The following is a 21,054-nucleotide window of genomic DNA, read 5'->3' on the forward strand; positions in this document are numbered from 1 at the left end:
TTTTGGGGTGGTGCAGATTACACATCATCCTTTGCTCAAGGCTGTGCTGAAAGGCATAATCTGTCCCCAAATATTTTATTTTCTGCCATTCAGTTGGATTATTTCTACAGCTGTGCAAGAAATAAATTAAACTTGTGGGAGTATGATATAGTTCACATCTGCAAATTCAAAACAATTTAAATCAAATTCTACAAAATAGCTCTAGCTATATCTATATATACTGCAAGCTTATTTTTATTTTGATGGGGATTTAATGAAGGAATTAGAAATGTCTCCAAACAGGAAGTGATAGTGGAAATGTTGACAGACCTTTCACTGCAGTAGCCTATTGTGATATACTAAAATGATACATATCACTGAGAAGATCATGAGAAACCAACAAAAGTTAGCAGGCTACATCTGTAAAAGGATAGGTTGATCCTACATATTTGGAAAACAAAACAACAAAAAATAAACCAACAAAAAGGCAAACTAGTATACTTCCAAAAACTGATGTGGATATTTAGAATCAGCTTTACAAAAGTGTGTGTGAGGGTTGAGAAAGTTAGTTATTTTCAGACAGTGAATTAAGAGGCTGAATCTGAAGGTAAAAAGTTTTAATGCCTATGTCATAGTTCAGGGCATCTGCACCTGTATTTCCCCTCCATGGTCCAGCAAGGGCATCTACTCTAGGCTCCTAGCTCCCCAGCCATCACCTCTCTTGGGCAAAGACCTGCATCTCTCTTCTTCCTAGCCAAGGTTTTTCCAGACTTCAGAGTCCCATGCACACACTATGAGCACCCCAGCAAGACAGACTGCTCAAGCAGGCCTGCTTTGCTTTCTCCTCAAAGGCTATAAACAGCGTAATTGTCCACAGCGATAAGTTACCACACAGCTTTTGGTGGTCGTACTTCTTTGGAGGTGTTACAACCTGAGTGGATTTGCTTCATTCCCTCCCACTGGTCTTAGTTCCTAAAGGCCTGTGGTCACCTTCTCCCATGAACTGCATACAATCCCTGGCCCACAATGATACAGAAATTTAATACAGTAAGATCTCCCAAAGATATTGTGGAAATTGCCGTATCTGTCACAGCATAATCTTAATTAATTTTGAGCTCTCTTCAGCAGGAGTGATTTGAAACACATTAGGCCAAGAGAACTGAACTGGAATAAAGAATAAAGATATAATTTTAGATGAATGTGCAGGAAACACAAGTCTCATGTAACTATGTGCACTAAATCCATATGTAAGAGAAGAAAAGATCAGCATGAATAGGGAATAATGAATCTGTGTTAGAGTACAGCATGTCTTCTGTGCCAAATGATCCATGTTGTATCTAAAAGAGAAGAACAAAAGAAAAAAAAACACTGTTGAACGGGAGATGGAAAATTATTCTGAAGAACAAGTACTTTCTCTGCTTAAAAGAAAACTCCAACCATTTTTCTCAGTACAGCTCAATAATGTTCCCAGGGTAAGAAGCAAAGCTTTCCAGGAACAAACTGTGAAATGGATTTGAAAATAAAATTTTCAACACAATTAATATTAAAGCTTACTATGAAAAAAAACTCCCTCTCACCTAAATCAACAAGTGCTGTTACTCCAGCATATAAGGGTATGGCAGCTCAACAGAATATCAATTCCAGTGTTGCAATTCAATACCTCCCTAATTCTTTCTCATGACTAGTAAGAAGAGAAAGAAGGAAAAAGAATTCTCTACAAGTGGAGAATTAATAGCACATATACACTATTTTTTTAACACCCTCAGGTCACTGTCCTATTGAAGGTCCTATGGAAAACAATGATCCTAAGCATGCAGTCATTGGGTCATATCCTCAGCTCCAGTCATGCTATGCTTGGTACCTGAACTGATCCATTGGACCTGGTGTAATTTAAAGCAATCTCAGATCTGTTCTCAAGTCTGCCAGTTTCATCATGCTCCTGTTGTATCCTCCAGAAATTGCTGAAATGCAGCAGAATTGTTCATGCCCAAATTCTGATCTTAACATGCTCCCTATGTTGCAGAGGACTGGGGAGGCATGACATACAAAAGGCAGCTGCCACCAACAGTAGGTTCAAGAGATTTTAAAAGTAGTTGTCATTTATTTTCAAGTATGTCTTACCCATTTTGTCATGGTCTTTTTACTTTAGAAGTTCTTCATTGAACAAAATAGATGGACATTTCTGGAAAATAAAATGACCACCTCTTGTTCTGCTAACAACAGAGCAATAGCTTACAGCTAGAAAATACAGCTGAAAAATATTTGCTTGGTGTCATTTGAAGAAATAAACCAAAAATGGTTAAGACCAATCTAAGGTGAAGAATCACCTCAGGAATCACACAACTGGTGCAAATTATGGAGATGGTACATAGATGAAATACCTTTATATTAAGACTTGGACATTAAACTGGCAATGGACCGGTCATGAGTAAAGAGCGAATCTACCTGGTAAGTTATTACTTTACTTTGGTTGAAATTACTGCCTCCGTGAGTTAGGTGAGCTAGATTTATCCCTTGATCTATTTAATGTAAGTCTAACACACAATATTATTCAGTGGATACAAGTATTTATAAATACAAACAGAGGGTTAGCTCCTGAGGTGTGGTTGAACCTCCCACAGTGCAGGTCAGGGAAGGTTGCTCATTTTATTCTGTTGCAGCCTCTGTTCAACTCTGGTTCTACTGTGCCAAGTTAGAGAAGCCCAAACAAATGGCCCCAAAGAGCTGAAACCATAGCTAAGTACTGGTACACCATAACTGCATTTCAGCCACACTCCCTTTCCTCAAGCCATTCCCACTTTTTCCGGCTACATCAGCAACAAGAATGAGGAGTAGAATAAAAGCCCCTATGGAAGCTCTGTGCCACTGGAGATCAGATTTACTTCAGTGTGATCCTCCTTGGGCCAGATAAGACAGTTTTAGGGTCAGTTTGCCCCAGCAATATAGTACAATATAGCTGCCCAGCACTGGAGAATCTGATTCAAAATATTCAGCTCCTCCAGATTACTCAATGGGACCTATCAGCTACCATGTTCAGTAAAGATCCCTAATATTATCAGAAAGAATCCTTTTGTCACACATGGTGATATTTTGCCATGTTTTGTGCTGGCCTGCTTTCACTCTATATGCAAGTAGGTGCTACACTACTTTATAAAATGGAGATACTAACATATTTTGGACCAACAATTATTTTAAATGCTGCTGAACCAGGAGTTTTAGGCTGTTCAGAAATGGAAACCTGAGATGTCAAGCCATGGCATTGCCTGATAAATAAAAATGTCCATCTATTACAACAAATACCTTCAACTGATGGACATGAAGTGTCTTTTATTATACAAGAATCTTTTATGGTAGATGAGTAAAATATCAATCTTATGTTATTGCTTGCAATAGTTAGTGTTTGTCAAGATTTAAAATGTTTGCTTGCTGACATGTTAAAATTATTCCAACACTTCAGAGAATGTGCTGTTGCTTACCCTTCACCAACACAACAGCTGCTAGAAATTGTACAAAATACATTTTTCATCTTATTATCATATGAAATGTCTCCAGGAATCTTTAAAAAATGAGATGATTCATATTCTTAATGGGTGAAGTTCTTTTAATAATTAATACATTTGTTTCAAGTTTGCAGTTTTTGAACAGAATAATTCTCATGAACATATTAAAGAAAACACCCAGAAGCTTCAGCCTTTACTCTTAATTCTTTACTACTGACTTCCAGGGTGCTGTATTTATTTTTAACATTTTCAGTGTAATAATACAATACAAACCGAACCAATAAGATACAATTAGTTGATACTTCCCGTCACTAAAAAGGTTTAGGAGTGTTGTTTATTGACTACATTTTATAATACTTCTGTAAACTGTTATCATTTTATGACTCCCATTCTCATCTCACAGTGTCAAGTGTAGCTCAAGAAAGCTTATGCTCAAATAAATTTGTTAGTCTCTAAGGTGCCACAAGTACTTCTTTTCTTTTTAGTGTCAAGTGTGTCTCTTATTTTAATAATTAAACAAGAGCTAGCACCTATAGCCAACTCAAGCAGGTGAGTATAAAGAAAAGATGGTCTTATGGTTAAGACACTGGTATGGGACTCAGGAAATCTTGGTTCACTTCCTGACTCTACCACAGACTGCTTGCATGACCTTAGACCAGTGGTTCCCAAACTTGTTCCGCTGCTTGTGCAGGGAAAGCCCCTGCTGGGCCGGGCCGGGCCGGTGTGTTTACCTGTCGCATCCGCAGGTTCGGCCGATCGCGGTTCCTGCTGGCCGCAGTTCGCTGCTCCAGGCCAGTGGGACCTGCTGGAAGCAGTGTGGGCTGAGGGACGTTCATATACCATTTCACATACCATTGATACTAAGTGCACAAGTGAATAATTATAATATATTATATGATACTATCATTGGAAAGTTAAATTAAAATGAAAACTGTTAATAATGTCTTTGAATTATTTGCAACTAGATGCCCTAGGCCTGCAGTCAGAAGCCCACAGATGGACCCTTGTGCTCACACATGTTTCATAAGCTACAGAACTTATTGAAATTCAGAATTTCCAGTTTGACATGTAGAAATTTTCCGTGAACCAAAAAGTTCAATTTCAGAAATACTAGCACATTGTTTCCAAAATTAAATATGCTCCCTGGAATGGGGGAGGGAGCAGATAAGTGAAATTGATGTGTTTCTTGTCAGTTTCAGAACAGCTATTGAACAATGGACTGTGAAACTGACAAGAATCTTGTCAATTTCATTTAGCAGCTCCTAAGACTTCCAGGGTCTCTGGCTCTGGGGTAGCCCCAGCATGCAAACTGCCCTGAGCTAGGGACCGCAGTACTTCCAGACTCCCATGCCAGCTGACTCCCTCAGTTTCCCAACTCTTAGGGCAGTTGGCTCACTAGGGAAGGCTGGGGAGTCTGGAAGTCCTGGGGATCCCAATCCTGAGACAGCATTCATGATGGGAATGCCCTGGAGCCACAGACACTGAAAGCATTGGGGTCCTGGTCCCAGGGCAGTCCACATGGTGGGGCTGTTCCAGAGCCATGGAAGCTCAGATTCACCAGCAGCCTGCCTGGCTGGTTGGCCTGAAACCTGCCTGTGGTTTATCAGAAGTTCATCTAAACAGACATGCTTCCACAAAACATATTGGGTTCAATAGATTGGCATTCTTGGCTGAAACAGGGTTTCATTTGAAAATTCCCAGCCAGCTCCATTTCACAATGGGTGATGCAACAGGCGGAAAGAGTTGTAAGACAGATGTTTATTAAGCATGGGTGAGTGGCCACTGAGGCTTTGCTGTTTGAGCAACTGCAGCCTGACCCTGCCTTGAATGCCTGAGGCCTTGGTGTCACATCAAATTAAGCCCTACCTGAAACCTGATGCTCTTTCTCCAATTCCACTCATTATCCTATTACTTTCCCATTTTATAAACACTTTTAACAACAAATAATTAACTAACCTGCACTCTCACAAAAAACCCATAGGTTACTAGCATTTAGCTGAGCTGGAGACATGTCTTTACCATGAAGAGAAAAGGAGTACCTGTGGCACCTTAGAGACTCACAAATTTATTTGAGCATAAGCTTTCGTGAGCTAGAGCTCACTTCATCAGCTGCATTCAGTGGAAAATATAGTGGGGAGACTTATATACATTCATGTTCTCTATGTATATAGATCTCCCCACTGTATTTTCCACTGAATGCATCCGATGAAGTGAGCTGTAGCTCACGAAAGCTTATGCTCAAATAAATTTTTTAGTCTCTAAGGTGCCACAAGTACTCCTTTTCTTTTTTGCGAATACAGACTAACACAGCTGCTACTCTGAAACCTGTCTTTACCATGGACTCAAGTAGGCACATAGTCCCTGAAATAATGTGGTTTCTTCAACAGGTGACCAGACTTGGACTGCACCACATCCTCCTCTCTCTATTTCCAAATCTGGCAACCTGTCTATCTCTAGAGTCTCTTCCAACCCTGCAGGGTTGGCCTTTAGTGTCCATAATGCTGTTACACAGAGATCTATTCCACACTGAGTCCCACTGGTTGAATAGGGCCGTTGCACAAACTATCTATAAACCACTTTACACAGCTAAATAATTCAATTAGAGTGCAAATTACTGAATAACAGCAGAGGGAAATAGAAATTAAGCCTTACAAGCTGCAGGTAAAAGAAATTTTTGATGAGAGATTTGAAAATAGATGGAGAGTTGATAAGATATTTAGATACAGCAAAGCTGTTCCAAACAGCTGAAGTTGCTCTCACACCAAGAGACAAGTCTACACTACAAAATTAAGTCAACCTAAATCACATCAACATACAGCCACCTGAGTAATTGAAATGGTCTTACACATCCACACTATGCTCCTTGTGTCGGTGGTGCACGTCCTCACCAGGAGCGCTTGCATTTATTTAACTGCTGGTGTGGGGCATTGTGGGAAGGTTTCTGAAAGGCAGCAACAGTCAATATAAGCAACACAGCATCTACACTGACACTCTGTCAACCTAACTACATCAGCTTAAGCACTACATCTCTCGCTGAGGTGGAGTTATTAAATCAGTAGTGGGCAAGTTACATTGGTGGGAGCTACATTTTAGTGTAGAGGCTTACAGAGGTAGGGCGATGTAAGCTATCTTACATCAACCTAACTCCGTAGTGTAGACCAGGCACAAGAATGGTGTGAAGGGACAAACAGGAGTCCAGCAGGGAAGGCAGAAAAGAGTGACAGCATCCATAAGGTTGGCTGGAGCAAGTCTAAGCAGAGTCACCCCAAAAAGCCAACCAAACAAAAAAAAATCAAACAAAAACACACTGTGACATTGGTAGACCAGGTGCTAGCTCTTGCCAAGGCTGTAGGCATCAGCTGGGCACTGACAAACTCATGGCTGGAACCCAGACCAGCTCAATTATATGTTAAGTATTGTTCAAGATAGCTGTTAGACTTGTAAAGATGTTTTTAGTGTTTAGACTCTATAAAATACTTGTAAGTTGCTGCATGCATTAATCTTACTTTTAATGTCTGTATCCCTTGTTATAAGGTAATATGTAAGTTTTGCTTTATAACTGTAAAAATGGCTGCTCTGAATTTGTGAACTCAGGCAGGAGGAGCAGTTCACCCACACATCAAAAACTATCAAAACTAAGTGGGCCATTTGAAACATCACAATACAAAGACTGGGTTAATGGCCCTCTCTCACCCATGAAGCTGCTACATACAAGGAAGCTCGTCCCATCAGCTTGAATCCTGGAAGGAGGAAATAAAGATCACTGAAATAAAATTCTTCATCTCTTTGCTGTTTGGACTCTCACAGGGCTGGAGCTAGGAAACAAAAGCAAAGATCCCCATGGTCAACCTGGTTTAGCTCTAAAAAACATTCAGTGTTAATACATTACTACAACTCCATCACCGTTTGGAACCATAGACGTAACTCATTTGTGTAAATATGTTGCCTGCTTTAACCTGTAAGTAACTCTCTCATTTCTTTTTCCTAGTTAATAAATCCTTAGTTAGTTTATTATAGGATTGGCCTCAACTGTTGTCTTTGGTGTGAGATCTTAGGTACAAACTGACCCTGGGGTAAGTCTCTTGGGACTGGAAGCAACCTGCATCTTTTGTGATCTTAGGTGTATAGCAACTAGGTATCACTCAGTCCAGCTTGCCTGGGTGGAAAGATAGACTGGAGTGCCCAAGGGGACTTCTGTGACTCCATGGTAAGACTGTTATAGTGCTCCAAGGGTTCACATTTGTTACTGGGTTGGTGAAATCTAATTATAGAACATACCACCAGTTTGGGGTGTCTGCCTTGCTTTTTGATAGTTTGCCCTGTAGTTGGCACTCACAGTTCTGACAGTGACATACCCATCCACACCAAACCCAAGAATTGGAGTGTTAAGCAGGAACTGAAATAGTTACTGGGGTGATCTGGGAAGCAATGTTCTGTACTTGCTGGAATCAGGAGAACTGAAGCTTGTGGAAGCCATGGACAAGGGAGTTACAAAGGTCAAGGTGAGAGGAAATTAAAGGCATGTATCGGGATGTGCAGTGGGAGTTCCAACAACATGAGACATTTTCAGTGTGCTGGTGGACAGATTTACAAACACTCTAAATGGAAAAGGAGAAGGAAAGATCAGCTTCAAGAATGATACCACAATTGCAGGCAGTGGGGGATGGGAGAACTTCGGTTTAATTTCCATGATATCTGAATGCTATGAATCTCGTAAATGGTTATTTCACAAAGCAAACCGCTTAAAAAGAAAGAAAAAAAATCTAAATATGCACAAAGGTCTGAGTCAAATAATGTATAAAAGGAAAAGTGTTCATTCTTCTTGCTTGCTCTGACAAACATTGCCGGGGGCTTCAAAGATAATTGGGCTTAAACTAAACTGTGCCACATTCCTGAGGGGATTGCCTTTTCCTGCTTGAATTTCCATTTTGTTATTAAAGATAAATGTAACATCCTTTAGTAGGGAGACTAAATAAGGATCTGTTTAAATAATACACAAATGATACATTGGGATATAATATACAGTTTGAGAAAATATTGAAACAGTGACAGAGAAAGTGTCTCCCTTTGTGGATTTTTCTCTTATATATAGTAAAAAAAATACTTGAATGTGACCTAATTGTGTCAATATGCGATCTGTGTTCTCTCCATCCTTTAACAGACAGTGAGCTAAGGTAGGGTATGGCACCAAGCTCACTTGCAGGACAGATCTTGAGGGAGGGAAGAGAATGTTACGAGTCCACCCCTTCTGAAAACTTCAGGTTTGTAGAAAGGAGGGCTTTGAAAGCCCTGTTGCTCCCCACCCGTACCTCAAAGACAGAAGTGCGATGAGGAGGGAGGCCACTGGTTCTGATGTCGTTGATTAAGAAATCAGTTACACTACAACCACACTTCATATTTATTGAAACTTTGAGGTACCGCAGTTGTTATACCACCTAGGACATTTCAGTTTGCATTGAGGTATTGAGTTCCGGAAGAAAGTAAATGTGGTGAATTTAGATGTTTTAAAGAAAATCCGTAAACCAATTGATTGGAAACATCCAAACTTGGTAGTAAAAACCCCAAGTCCATGAGAATATGCCTAGAACAAACAGATCTTTGTAAAACTATAAAGGAACAGTACTTTCAGTGCCCAATTGTGAAGGAAATTAGGAACTGAGCTGCTGGAACTAAATACTTCAGTGTTTTCCATACATCTGGCAGACTTTGGTAGACAGTCTTGGGTGAGCACAGTACTAGGTACATTATATATGACACACCATTTGGCAGATACTGTTTCCTGTGGCTACATTTTTTATCTCTGCTACACTAAAAATATTCCAGAGGAGGTCGGAGAGATGCTATAATGGACCAATAGTACTTTATTAATAATATCCTCATCTGGAGATACTATACATGAAACATGATTTTAGACTAAGAAACAGTAAGAAAAAAGGGGTTAAAATTTAATTTTAAAAGTGTCATATAACAATATTAAAGGGAAAATAACTGAGAAAGACATTATGTTAAAGCTACCAAAGAAGATGCTGTAACCCACATACTTTATGCTGTAGCATTTGATTTTTAAGTCCAAAAATAAGTAGAGAAGCAGGTGAAGAAGAAACATGTATTTGTGTCTCTGCACAAGTGTGGTCACTTGGCATGAATCTAGGAGACTCAACCTTAATTTTTACAGTAACACCTCCATTATTTGTCGGACCATTTTAGGCCCTGAACCTGCTTGACTCATATTGCAGGATTTGGGCTTTAGCATCTTGGAAATGGTTGTGGGACCAACTACCTGTTATCACCCCATGGCACTCCTAACTAAAACTGATAGGTTGGGGTTTTGTTGTTGCTGCTGTTTGTTTGTTTGTGGGCTTTATCCCACAATGCCTCCCACACCCAGGCCTTGGCAGGATCAGAGCAGACAAGCCAGCTCTCACAAATTTATTGCGAGAGATGTGATTTCCAAGTAAAATTAAGCCTCACTCATGATCTCGTGATAGACCTCTCAAAGCTCAGGATTATTTTTATCAGCTCCGGCTGTCAGCCACAGGCAGCTGCTTCCCTGCCAGCCTGGGAACTGGAGTGTTACCCCAGAATTTGACAGTCCTGCGTGTACCCCAGAATGTGACAGTACTGCAGTCAGCAATTTTGTGTGTTGAGCCACTGCCAGCTGAAAACCAAAATCACATAGCTAGGAAAATCTTTAGGCCCTGAGAGGCAAGGCCAAATAATGGCATATTTCCAGTTTTGCTATCAGAATGGGAGGATGGAATAAGAAGTGACTGTATTGTGAGAGGTTTCAGAGTAGCAGCCGTGTTCGTCTGTATCCGCAAAAAAGGAGTACTTGTGGCACCTTAGAGACTAACAAATTTATTTGAGCACAAGCTTTTGTGAGCTACAGCTCACTTCATCGAAGCTGTAGCTCACGAAAGCTTGTGCTCAAATAAATTTGTTAGTCTCTAAGGTGCCACAAGTACTCCTTTTCTTTTTGTATTGTGAGAATAGAAGGAGTGTTTGGATGGCCGACCTTGGTCTTGAGCGCCTCCGAAACATTTGATCTGTAAGTTTTATTATTGTTATGACTAGAAATGTTTTGATGATAAGAGATAATGAGTAGTTTTGCTGGAAGTAGGAGAATTACTGACCCATCAGGGATTACTATGGTGACCCTCTAGGAGTCACTATAGGTTATGTGCTTTGAAGTTAGCTATAAAAGAGTAGGTGAAATAATTTGCTTTGGAGCAGTCTGAGGAAGTTTTCTTTGGGCATGGATCTGGCATCTAAGGTCTCCAGCAGTCAGAGGGGAGGGGAGTCTCCCCCCCCCCCCACAAAAAAATCTGGCCACTGATCCCTTTAAATCATTTCTTAACTCTATATAAATATAAATGTTTTGAAATGCTCTAAACCTACAAAAGACTCTAGCTTGTGCCAATGATATGTCAGATGGATAAGCTGTGCCCCCATTAATTTATTCCTGGCACTGCCTGGAGAGAAACAGTTAAGTTACCACTGTTTTGGGTTCTGAAAACCCTGGGTAACAGGAGAGGGGACCCCACAGCAACCCCCCCCCCAAGCCCAAGGAGGGTGAAGAACCCTAAGAGGAACAGAGATGAGGCTAGGAGGCCTGGACTATGGCCTGGGGCGGCAGGGGAGCTGAAGTGAGGAGGGTGGGGGCTGAAGTGAGGAGGGGGGGCTGGTGGGATGCAGGGGCTGTATTGATGGTGAGTTCTGAGCAGATGGGGTGAGTGCTGAGAGGATGAACTGAGGATGGTGGGGGGTCAGTGGGGTAGGGAGGCTGAACTGAGGGGGGCTGAATTGAGGGTGATTGAGTGGGGACACAACTGATGAGGGACTGGAGGACAGGATTAATTACTAAGTGGAGCAGATGTGGAGGTGAGAGCTCCTGGAGCAGGGGCCAAAATGACCTTATCCAGTACCTGTGGGAGAACGGGAAACACTAATTGTCACATGTACACACCCTGAGGATGGGCAGAGGGAGTTCAAAACCCCAGAGACTGACCTAAAAAACACAATATAATCTTTGTAAAAAATCTCATGATTTTTTAGGCTAGTTTTATGATTTTGGGGCGTCCGACTCATGATATTTGATCTGACACTGGCAATATTGCCAGAGGCATGAAGACTCCTGGGGGCTGCTCCAACGCTCCGGCTGGAAGTCAATGGCCGGGCTCTCACTTGGCTTTCATGGGAGCTGGATCCAGCCCCTGCTGCCCATTCCTGCCTCCCCGCCCTGTACCCACTAAAGGTCACCCTGCCCCCCCAGCACCCAGAGGCTTCCTGATTCCGTTTCTGTGGCTTGCGGGAGGAGGCGCCGGGGAGGGGGGGGGGACGACTGGAGGGAGGAGAGAATTTCACGGGTTGCCTCCAGCACGGGGCAGACAAAGGGGCGGGGGTGAGGGGCGAGTCTCAGCCTGGCGCGGACAATCCAAGGAAGCTGCCAGGCACGGGACTGGGGACAATCGGGCCCGCGCGCCCCGGGTTCGCGCCCGGGTGCCGGAGCCGGGGGGCGGGGAGCAGGATGTAGGTGACGGAGGCTCCGCCCCGCTCGGGGCCGGGCTCCCCGGCGGAGGAGCCTGCGTTCGGCATTGTGACGCTGGCGGGGCTGGAACACCTGGGGCGGCGGCAGCTCAGCAGGCCCCGCGCGGGCTGTGGGGGGCGCCCCGGCGAGGAGGGGCCGCGCGGGGAGCGGGGCGCGCAGAGCCCTCTGCATCCCCGGGCAAGGTGAGCGCCTCCGGGGAGGCCCGGCACGGGGGAACAGCGGCTTGCCGGTGCTGGGCCTGGCTGGAAGAGCAGGTTTCTCCTCTGGCAGCTGGGGCCGGGGCCGAGGCACCTAAGGGCAGGGCAGGGCAGGGCTGCGCTGCGGGGTGGGCATGCCGGGCAGGTGCCACGTCTCCCTCGGGTGGGAGCCCTCGCTTGCTGGGGGACGTGGGGCGCTGATGCTCCGCAGGTGCGGGGGTTGTAGAGCCAGATGTGGCTGAGGCTGGATTGTGACTCCTAATGGGCTTTGCCTGTGCAAAATTTCCAGGTTACAAAATGGCACCTGCCCCCTCCATTCCCCCCGCCTCATGCCATTCGGGTACATCACTGGGTTCATATACAGTTTATCCATGTCTAGCTGGCTCCATGCCCTCCAGCCACTGGCCTGGTGGAAAATGGGCAGACATGGCAACAGGGGGAAATGTCCAGGTAAAACTATTAAAAATCCTTCTCTGCGTTGCCACTGACCCCACAGATTAAAATGGAAAGACATTTAAAGATCAAACGAACTTTTTACTGTTTTTTTCCGTTTGTTCACTGTTTGCATTTTTCTGAGCTTGGATGAAAAAAATGAAAATGCAGTGGCTGTTTTTCCCTGGGTTGTTAGTGGGTTTCTCTTTTTTTTTCTATTGTGCATATTACTCTGTTTGGGGTGCAGACCAGGTAGTGAAATAGCTACAGCCCAACAAAACTGGTTCCACTGGGATTTTAAAAAGCATGAAAATATTTCTAATGAACCGTTAGTATTGTAAAAAGCTTAGTTTTACAAATCATAGATTTGTCTGCTGTGTCCTTTAAATTAGCATGTGAACAGCATGCATATAGTACGTTGGTGTGGTTTTTTTAAAGCCCAAGATTTAGGTTTATTGTAAATTGATAGGGTCCCTTCAATGAGCATGTGGGCTGCATGCTATTGAACTCATTGATATACTGACACAATATACATTTACATAAATAAATACCTGTAAGTGTATTTATATATGTAAATGAAATGTTTTCTGTTCTGAACTATCTCATTTAGTGCTAAAAGTCTCAGTCTCTCATTCTGATTCAGCAGAGATTATGGTTCTGTTTGGCTTCAATGGATTATGACCTGATTTATGTCTGTGAAACTGAAATCAGGATCTGGCCTTTAGTTTCCATAATATTTTTATCTCCTACGGTTCTCTGGATATATTGGAAAGGGGAAGGCTGAAACTTTAGTAGCTGAAATGCCTTGTTGATATGTCATCTTTGGTAGTCATGTGCAGCCCCTGTTGTTCTGTTTCCCCTTGTTTTCCTCTGTTGTCTTCTCCCATGTCTTGGTTTCTTGGTGGGTGTGTTAAAAGTGTGAAGCTGTATGTACATATATTATGGGCTGAAAAGGCCCAGGTACCAAGTTTTTTTTCCTCCAGGGCAGGCTTCTCTGAAATGAGCTTAGTTCCCCTGTTCTGCCTTCAGGGGCAGTCAGCTGTTGGTATCAGGTGAAAGCTACGTCTCCCACAGCTGTTTGGTCACTTTCTCACAACATCAGGCCAAGCAAACTGTTTGTTGGATTCTTGTATCCTTAACTCAGAACTTGTGTAATGCCAGTCTTTCCCCCAGTGTTTCCTATTGGTAGCATGGTGAGGGCTCTTGTATAGGCAAGGCACTGGCAACTCCACTGTTTTTTACCACTTTGTTGTCTAGACTATGGCCTTGTATACTGAATTTCCCTGTGTAGGCATTAATATGTGAATTTTAACAGATATAGTTACACCATCATAACCCATCGTGTGGACACTTGTATCCTAGTATGATTGCCTTTTTTCAATTTTAACTAATGGCATTGAGGAAAAGGTTTAAACTAAACCAAAGAAAGCCACTGTTAACTGTATTGGCATAGCAAGTACAAATTTTCCAGGTAGAGAAGCCATACGTGAAAGCAATATGATGGTTAAAATGCTGCCAATGCCGTGTCTACGTTAGAGCTGCACAAGTTTTCTATTACTGCACTATTGGGTGATGGCTTTTCATGAAACTTATATACTGCACTGGTGCTCAACATGGGGACTGCACCCTCCACTGGGGATGGTCTAGGGAGGTCATTTATGGCTAGATGGGAGGAAGACTGGGTCCAGAAACTATTTTGAAATAGGGTCATGTTATGGAAAAGAGTACAAACTATTGGTCTCGTGTAGACTCTGAACCCAATGTAGACTCCAGTCTGCTGAAGTCAATGGGAGTTTTGCTTGAGTAAAGACTGTGGGGTGAGGATCGATATTTTAAAGCTAACTATATTGCACTGCCATCTATCTATACATTACATGTGCTTCACAGTCCCCACCCTGAACTGTTCTGTTGAATTCCCAAGTAAACTTCCAAAAAAGTTTGAATAATAGCACATACTTTTTACCCTCTAACCTAGTGTTGAAAGCTGTTGTTTAAGTTGGCAGAAAAACTTATTAATCTGTCAGTCAGTCTTCAAAACAAAAAGTCAGGAAATGGCATCAAAGTGTCATTTATATTTTCTTAAATGCCTCGTCCTCCAACAACATAGCAGTAAAGCAGCTGGTTATTCAAAATGTTTTGCCACTGTTTAATCTGTGTAGTATTTTCAAGGTTACACTGTGCAGAATTATGCAAAAGTATTATAAATAAGGAAAAACTGGAAGCCAAGAACATTGGAAACCTTCTTACTTTTTGTACACTGTCGAGTAATTGTGATTTCACAATTGTTTTGTGGCTGTTACTAGCTGTGGTAAAGTGAGTCTTTTATGCAATTAGTTACTGTAGATCTTGGGAATTATCCGTTACAGGTCATTATAAGAACATTCAAGTCACTCTTGCCCATACCTTCAGTAGAGATGACTCCTGCAGTGGAGTTAATTACAGTGGTGTTTAATTGAAAACTATAGTACAAAGGTTGACTCTCAAGCACAACCAGTCTGTGTTGGTCAGGGGTGTTGACTCCAAGGTGTAACAGGATAACTGTATATTGCTATTGCTGTGCAAGGTAAAATCATATGGTTAATCAAATCTCATGGATCAGAGTGCAAGCTGACCAGCTGAAGGGGTTCTGAGAGGAGTATTCCCCCCCCCCCGCCGCCCCATTTACAGCAATAGCATTATGCATCTTTCTTCATGGACGAGTGGGGGTAGGGATTTAATTTCGATATGTTGAGTAGTAAGCACTGCTGGAAATAGGATATCTGATCAGTTGAGCCTTGATCTGATCTATTCTAGCAACATCTATCTTTTTTTTTTTTTTTTTTTTTTGACATACCAGATAATGGAAGAGACTTGCCAATTCAGTTTGTGTATCAGCTCACTTTCTAATAGACGATGTTCTAGAAAAGTAAAAACTTCATTATATAAAATATTATTCTAGTATGGTTAAAGCTGAGATATGTTTGCCAAAACTATTTTGATGGTCTAAACAAAGGCAGGTGCTCTGCACAAAGAAAATCCCACAATAATATTTGATTAATTTCTAATTTATTCTAGTTGGCATAGATTTTGTGTTGTTTAATTTTAGAGTGCTAAAATGTATTACTAAAGAATGTTACATAGCCATTTCAGAGAAATTAAAGAGGTTCTTAAATATACTTACTTGAAGGACTGAGCTTTGTTCCCAGTTCTGCCATAGACGTGCAGAATGAAGTTGGACAAGCCACAGAATTTTTTGTTCTCAGTATACCTACCCATCTCTAAAATGGCTACTTACCTACCTCCATCCCAGGGTCATGTTAGGCTTTCATGTATATTTTAGAAGTGTTTTGAGCTCTTCAGATGAAAGGTGCTGTAAAAGGGCAAAGGGATATTATGAACTGGGTTTTTGTGCAGGGACTATTTCACTTGCAGTGATGGCAATGTTAATATCATTTTAGACAGAAATATCAATTTAATGTGTTGTATTAACCTATTTGTATGGTGTACATTATGTTCTGTGAAAGTTAATTATTACCTAGAAAGGACAATTGATTAAACATGATTCTGTTGCCAATGGAATATGCCTGCACTTACGTTTGAAATACTTTGTTACACTAGAGAGTGTGGTGCCTACATTAACACCCTTATCAGCGTTACTGAGATAAACCACTGTTTTCAGGGGTGTGTAATTCTGCTGTAAAAATGTTCCATGCCTTGGAACATGGAATTTTAGGTTTGGGGGGAAAAAAAGACAATACTTTAAAATGTTTAAATTGAAACTTGTGAGTAAAAAAAAGACTTAAGAATTCTGAAGCACTCTTTTTCAATCTTATAATTGTTGTTGTAACACAATTTATCAGGCATGCAGCACATGGTAAAGCATAATCAGATTTGGCATTTGTGAGGAGAACACTGGAGTACCCGAGAGATTGCATCAGTACAACCTTGGTTACAATCATTTGTATTTAAAGAAGAATTCTGACACTTGAAGTGGACCTTGCAGTTGTGCAGGGACCAAAAATGTCTGTATGAAAACTGAAAAATAGAGATCACTTTGACTTCTTCTTCCAGACGTAATGTAGTAGTAATATGCAGTTGGGCTGACATTTACCACAGAGAAACACATAGCGTTAAGTGTGAATTAAAATTTATTGGGATAGGAAGGGGGAGGGTGGCACCAAGCAGTAGCAATGGTAGATGGTATATCCTAAAGGATAGAGGGTCCACAGAGGAAATAGGCTCCTGGTTACTACATTCATAAGTGCTTGTTTACACAAGGAAATTGATTAGAATAAGCTGTTCTTCAGTAAGTATTCTGGACTAGTTCCCTGTGTGCGCGCACTATCCTGGATTAAAAGGCACATCATTCCTCAGTAAATAGTGCACTTTCAATTATTCAAACAGGAATTAATTCAAAGAAGTTCTATGGCCTGTGTAATGCAGGAAGTCAGATTAGGAATCACAGGGATTCCTTCTAGCTTTATGAGCTATACATCTATGAATTCTGGAATGAGGTGACTTTTATAGCTTATTCGACAATAGCAATTACAATCAATTTCCCTGTGTATACAAGCCTTTACTGAGGATTTAAAACTTAATGAAAGAGGGACTGATGCTTTTAGTAAAACAAAAGATAGTCCTCAAGCACTTACATTGTTAATGTTGTAAGTCATGTTAGTGAATACTAAACCCAATAGTAAGAATATGCAGATCAGGCTTGTAGACAGTGCCATAAAATGCCAGTGAGTAAACTAAAATGATCCTTATTTCTTCAAATTCCCTAGAGTCCAAGTTTTGAATTACATGTTCTCACCAATCTAATGTATGTTTGGTCATTTGCACTTATCACTGTGATATTTGTCCTTCCCACAACTCAAGTATCCCAGGAAAAGAAGACAGGAGCACAGTATTAGAGCTTCTCTAAAATTGCTTAGTCACAAAATGGATGAGATCAGCCTTTTACTACTTCAGAGACAAAAGGGGAAAACTTTAATAACAAAACTAGATGTGACAGATAATCAATTCAAAGTTGTAGAAAATCAACCAGAAAAATTTGGGAGGGTGGGGTGGAGGGGAATTTGAGATATATGAAATTTTGCCACTTGTGCATCAAAAGCCTGAGGTGGGGGGGAACTAGAAATGGTGGGAAATTTATATGCAAAATAATAAATATATATCCCAATAATACCTAGCGTGGAAGAGGGAAGTGGTCCCAGTGGGCTTCCTGGGGAGGTTCTTGTCCCCAGTACTGGGTATGGATGGGGAGAAAATTTCCATAATGTATAGAGCAGTTCTACAGAATCTCCATGAGACCCCTCTATTCGGAGATTGTGGTATTTCTAAGACATAACAGAATAAGATGTATTTGTAAAAACAGCCAGGGGAGAAAAAGGGGTTCTGTTTTGGAGAGGAGAGACTGTTCTTTCCAGATCCTAGCTCCTGAGCTCATTTCCCTCCTGTAGCTTTTCTTGTAATGAAGCAACATTTTTTTTTTTTTTTAAGGAAGCAGTTGTACTCTCGTTTCCTGCAAAGCTGAGGGTAAACTGTAAGAATATGGAGTTTAGTTACGCGTCTCTGTTTTATGATTAAGCATAGACCGAAGGTGGTCATAAGAGAAAGAAAAGGAGCCAATTTCAGCAGTTAGGCACTAATCCTTTATACGCTTGCACGCTTAAAGATAAGCACATGGATGAGTTGTCTCATTAACTTGAACTTTTTGCTTGCTTAAAGCTGAGCATGGGTGTGTATGCAAGGTCAGGGCCTTAGGTACTACTATGATAGGTACTGTAGGAAAGCCCAAGAGAGAACACTGAAATGCTCGTTTGCATATACATATAACAGCTAAGCATTCTAGATCAGTCCTAGCTGATTTTTTTTATAATGGTGTTGTTCGTATATTGTTTATGAGGAATAATTTCTCTTGTATAGAATCTTTCCTTAAATTAAATTCTGTATGAAGTATATATGGAAAATGTTGTGCTGCCTTGAACATTTGGTAAACCTTTTAAGACGACATTATTCCATTTTTTTTTTATAGCAGTAACAACGCTATCTGCTGTTGTGGCTATTCTTTAGATGTTATTGCCTGCAAAATATAGTCTCTCCCTTAGTAGTCTCCCTCTGAGAGATGATATAATACAGTATCCCTCATGAAAGTTAAAGTTGGCAGGCTAAACAATTCAAGACTATCCTGACATGTCGGATATCCAAAGTAAATTGAATGGGTTATTTATTTATTGTTTTCCTTTCCCAATAATGAACAAAATGTGTAATGCTAAAGGGAAAAATACTTTGCATGACAATAGAAGTCTTACAGCAATGTTTTTATATAGGGTGTAAAAGTATTGTTTAAGATCCCAAATCATTAGGAGGTGTGGAGATTTAAAAATTTAGTTTTCAGTCCTCCAAGATGATCCACACTGGCTTCAGTGGGCTCTGCATGGGCTTATGGTTCTTCCCACAGGGATCAGATTGCAGGATTGGGACGTTGTATTTTGAAACAGTCATTCATTCTGTACGTACAGTGCAAGTTGAGCTCATGGTTCTGTTTTTCCTCTTACAGTGGTGGATTTACATCACTAATACAAGCCAAACAGGCAGCTCTGTGTTCCTTACACTGCTTGGGGAAAATAACAAAATATAACCAACAAGACATGTCAGTTATCCCCTGACCATGCAAGTTCATGGGCAGACTTGACGGGAATGCACTCTGTCCTTTCTACATCCCCACCACCCCCACTTGCAGTGAGGATCCTCTTGACTGCAGAAGCCATGGTTACTTGATTTTTATGGAAACATGCTTTCAGGGAATTGTGGAGGGGAATGCCAGGGGCACAGAGCTGGTGCAGAGGCACAGGACCTCCACGTAGACAGCCCTGGTTTCCCAATGGAACAATCAGGGACAAATCTCCATGAGAGGAACCTTCAGAGATTTCCTCCCCTTTAGCTCTTCCTGCAGGAGAGGAGTCCATAATTCTTATGTTTCTTAAAAATAGAACTTGCTTAAAGCTAGCATTTTATTACTCGTACTACAGTGCTTCTTGTTTTGTTACAAAATACTGTACTTGCAAGATTCTCACTGTTTCTACTTAGAACAGGTACAATTAATTTCCCTTTGCTGTGCAGCTGGCTAAAAATTTGACTAGATAATTGTTTATTTAAAATGCAGATAAGGAAGGACTAAAGTGATATGATAATTGGTTTAAAGTGCTAATGAGGAAGGAGTTTAGTGGGAGTGGAAGATCCTTAGTGCTTGCAGGGTCGTATCAGATCAGGAACCATGAGTGTATGATAAACCAAGAGGCTGGTGCCAGAAGTCAGGTATTACCAGGCGTGTGAATTCATCTTCTGTTTTCACACAATACCTTAAGATAAAGGTAGGGTTTGCTGGATTGTTCTCCACGTTTCATGCTGTCCACATATGTTGTTTCTAGAGACTTCCCAAGAGAATATGTCATTTGATCTATTAATCTTAGTTCTTTTTATATCACTGTAATGTGTCCCCTTTGAATAACTAAATGTATGTGCAAGTTGACATCCATAGTGGCTTCATAGGATTTTCTTCCCATTACCATTTCCTGATTCTAGGAATGTCTGTCTGTGTGGATTGTGTATTTTAAAACACTTCGATTGCAGATGGGCCTTGCAGTGAATTGTAAAAGTATAGTGAGACTTTCTTAATCAGATTCCCTCTAGATTCATTATGCAGATGAGCCCTTCAACCAAGAACTCTTTATCTCCAGCTCCCATGCACTCTTGGTTTTGTTAGCTGCATTGTACCAAAGGAGGATAACTGACTTGGTGGGTCGTGGATGAAGACGTAGCCTCTGCTGTAGCTGGGTCCTGAACTCTTGCTCGCTTTGAAGACCATGACCAAGGTCTTTAATTGGCATTAGAAGTGAAATGGGACCAAGTGAAGGGTGTATAATGCAGGAGTGATGGGTTCGTGGTGGTTCATTCCTCCATGAAGTTGGGCTGCCCTGTTCTGCAGAAGCTGGAGCCTCTTTGCTACTTCCACTGGGTAGTACAAATGCAGTGAATTGTGACCTCTCCAGGAGATGATTAATTCATGGATCATTTTTCCCAGTTCCTTAGAATCATAGAATATCAGGGTTGGAAGGGACCTCAAGAGGTCATCTAGTCCAGCCCCCTGCTCAAAGCAGGACCGATCCCCAATTAAATCATCCCAGCCAGGGCTTTGTTAAGCCTGACCTGAAAAGGAGGAGGGAATTCTGATGATCTGAAAGGAACAAAATAACTCCATTCACAAGGATCCATCTTTCACTCCGAAACTTTATTTATTTGTTTTTAAACCCTGCAGCACGTGTTTCCGATCAGTTTTATTCTGAACTCCTTCCTGGGGACCCACTGCCCTAAGGGCCAAACACAGCCCCACCCTCCTCAGTTGTGGAGGCCTCCT

At 41.5% G+C, this 21,054-nt stretch overlaps 1 protein-coding gene across 2 annotated transcripts in view; it reads left to right on the top strand.

Moving 5' to 3' along the window:
• The first annotated feature begins 11,907 nt into the window (after positions 1 to 11,907).
• ICA1 (islet cell autoantigen 1) overlaps positions 11,908 to 21,054 on the top strand; it is an 89,346-nt gene continuing 80,199 nt past the window's right edge. For both annotated transcript variants that reach the window (XM_084620960.1, XM_084620961.1), the window contains exon 1: positions 11,908 to 12,209. The gene's annotated coding sequence lies outside the window, so the exon portion shown is untranslated. The remainder of the gene's footprint in view (positions 12,210 to 21,054) is intronic.

This window comes from Lepidochelys olivacea (assembly GCF_965140295.1).
Source record: "Lepidochelys olivacea isolate rLepOli2 genome assembly, chromosome: 2".
Taxonomy (NCBI): Eukaryota; Metazoa; Chordata; order Testudines; family Cheloniidae; genus Lepidochelys; species Lepidochelys olivacea.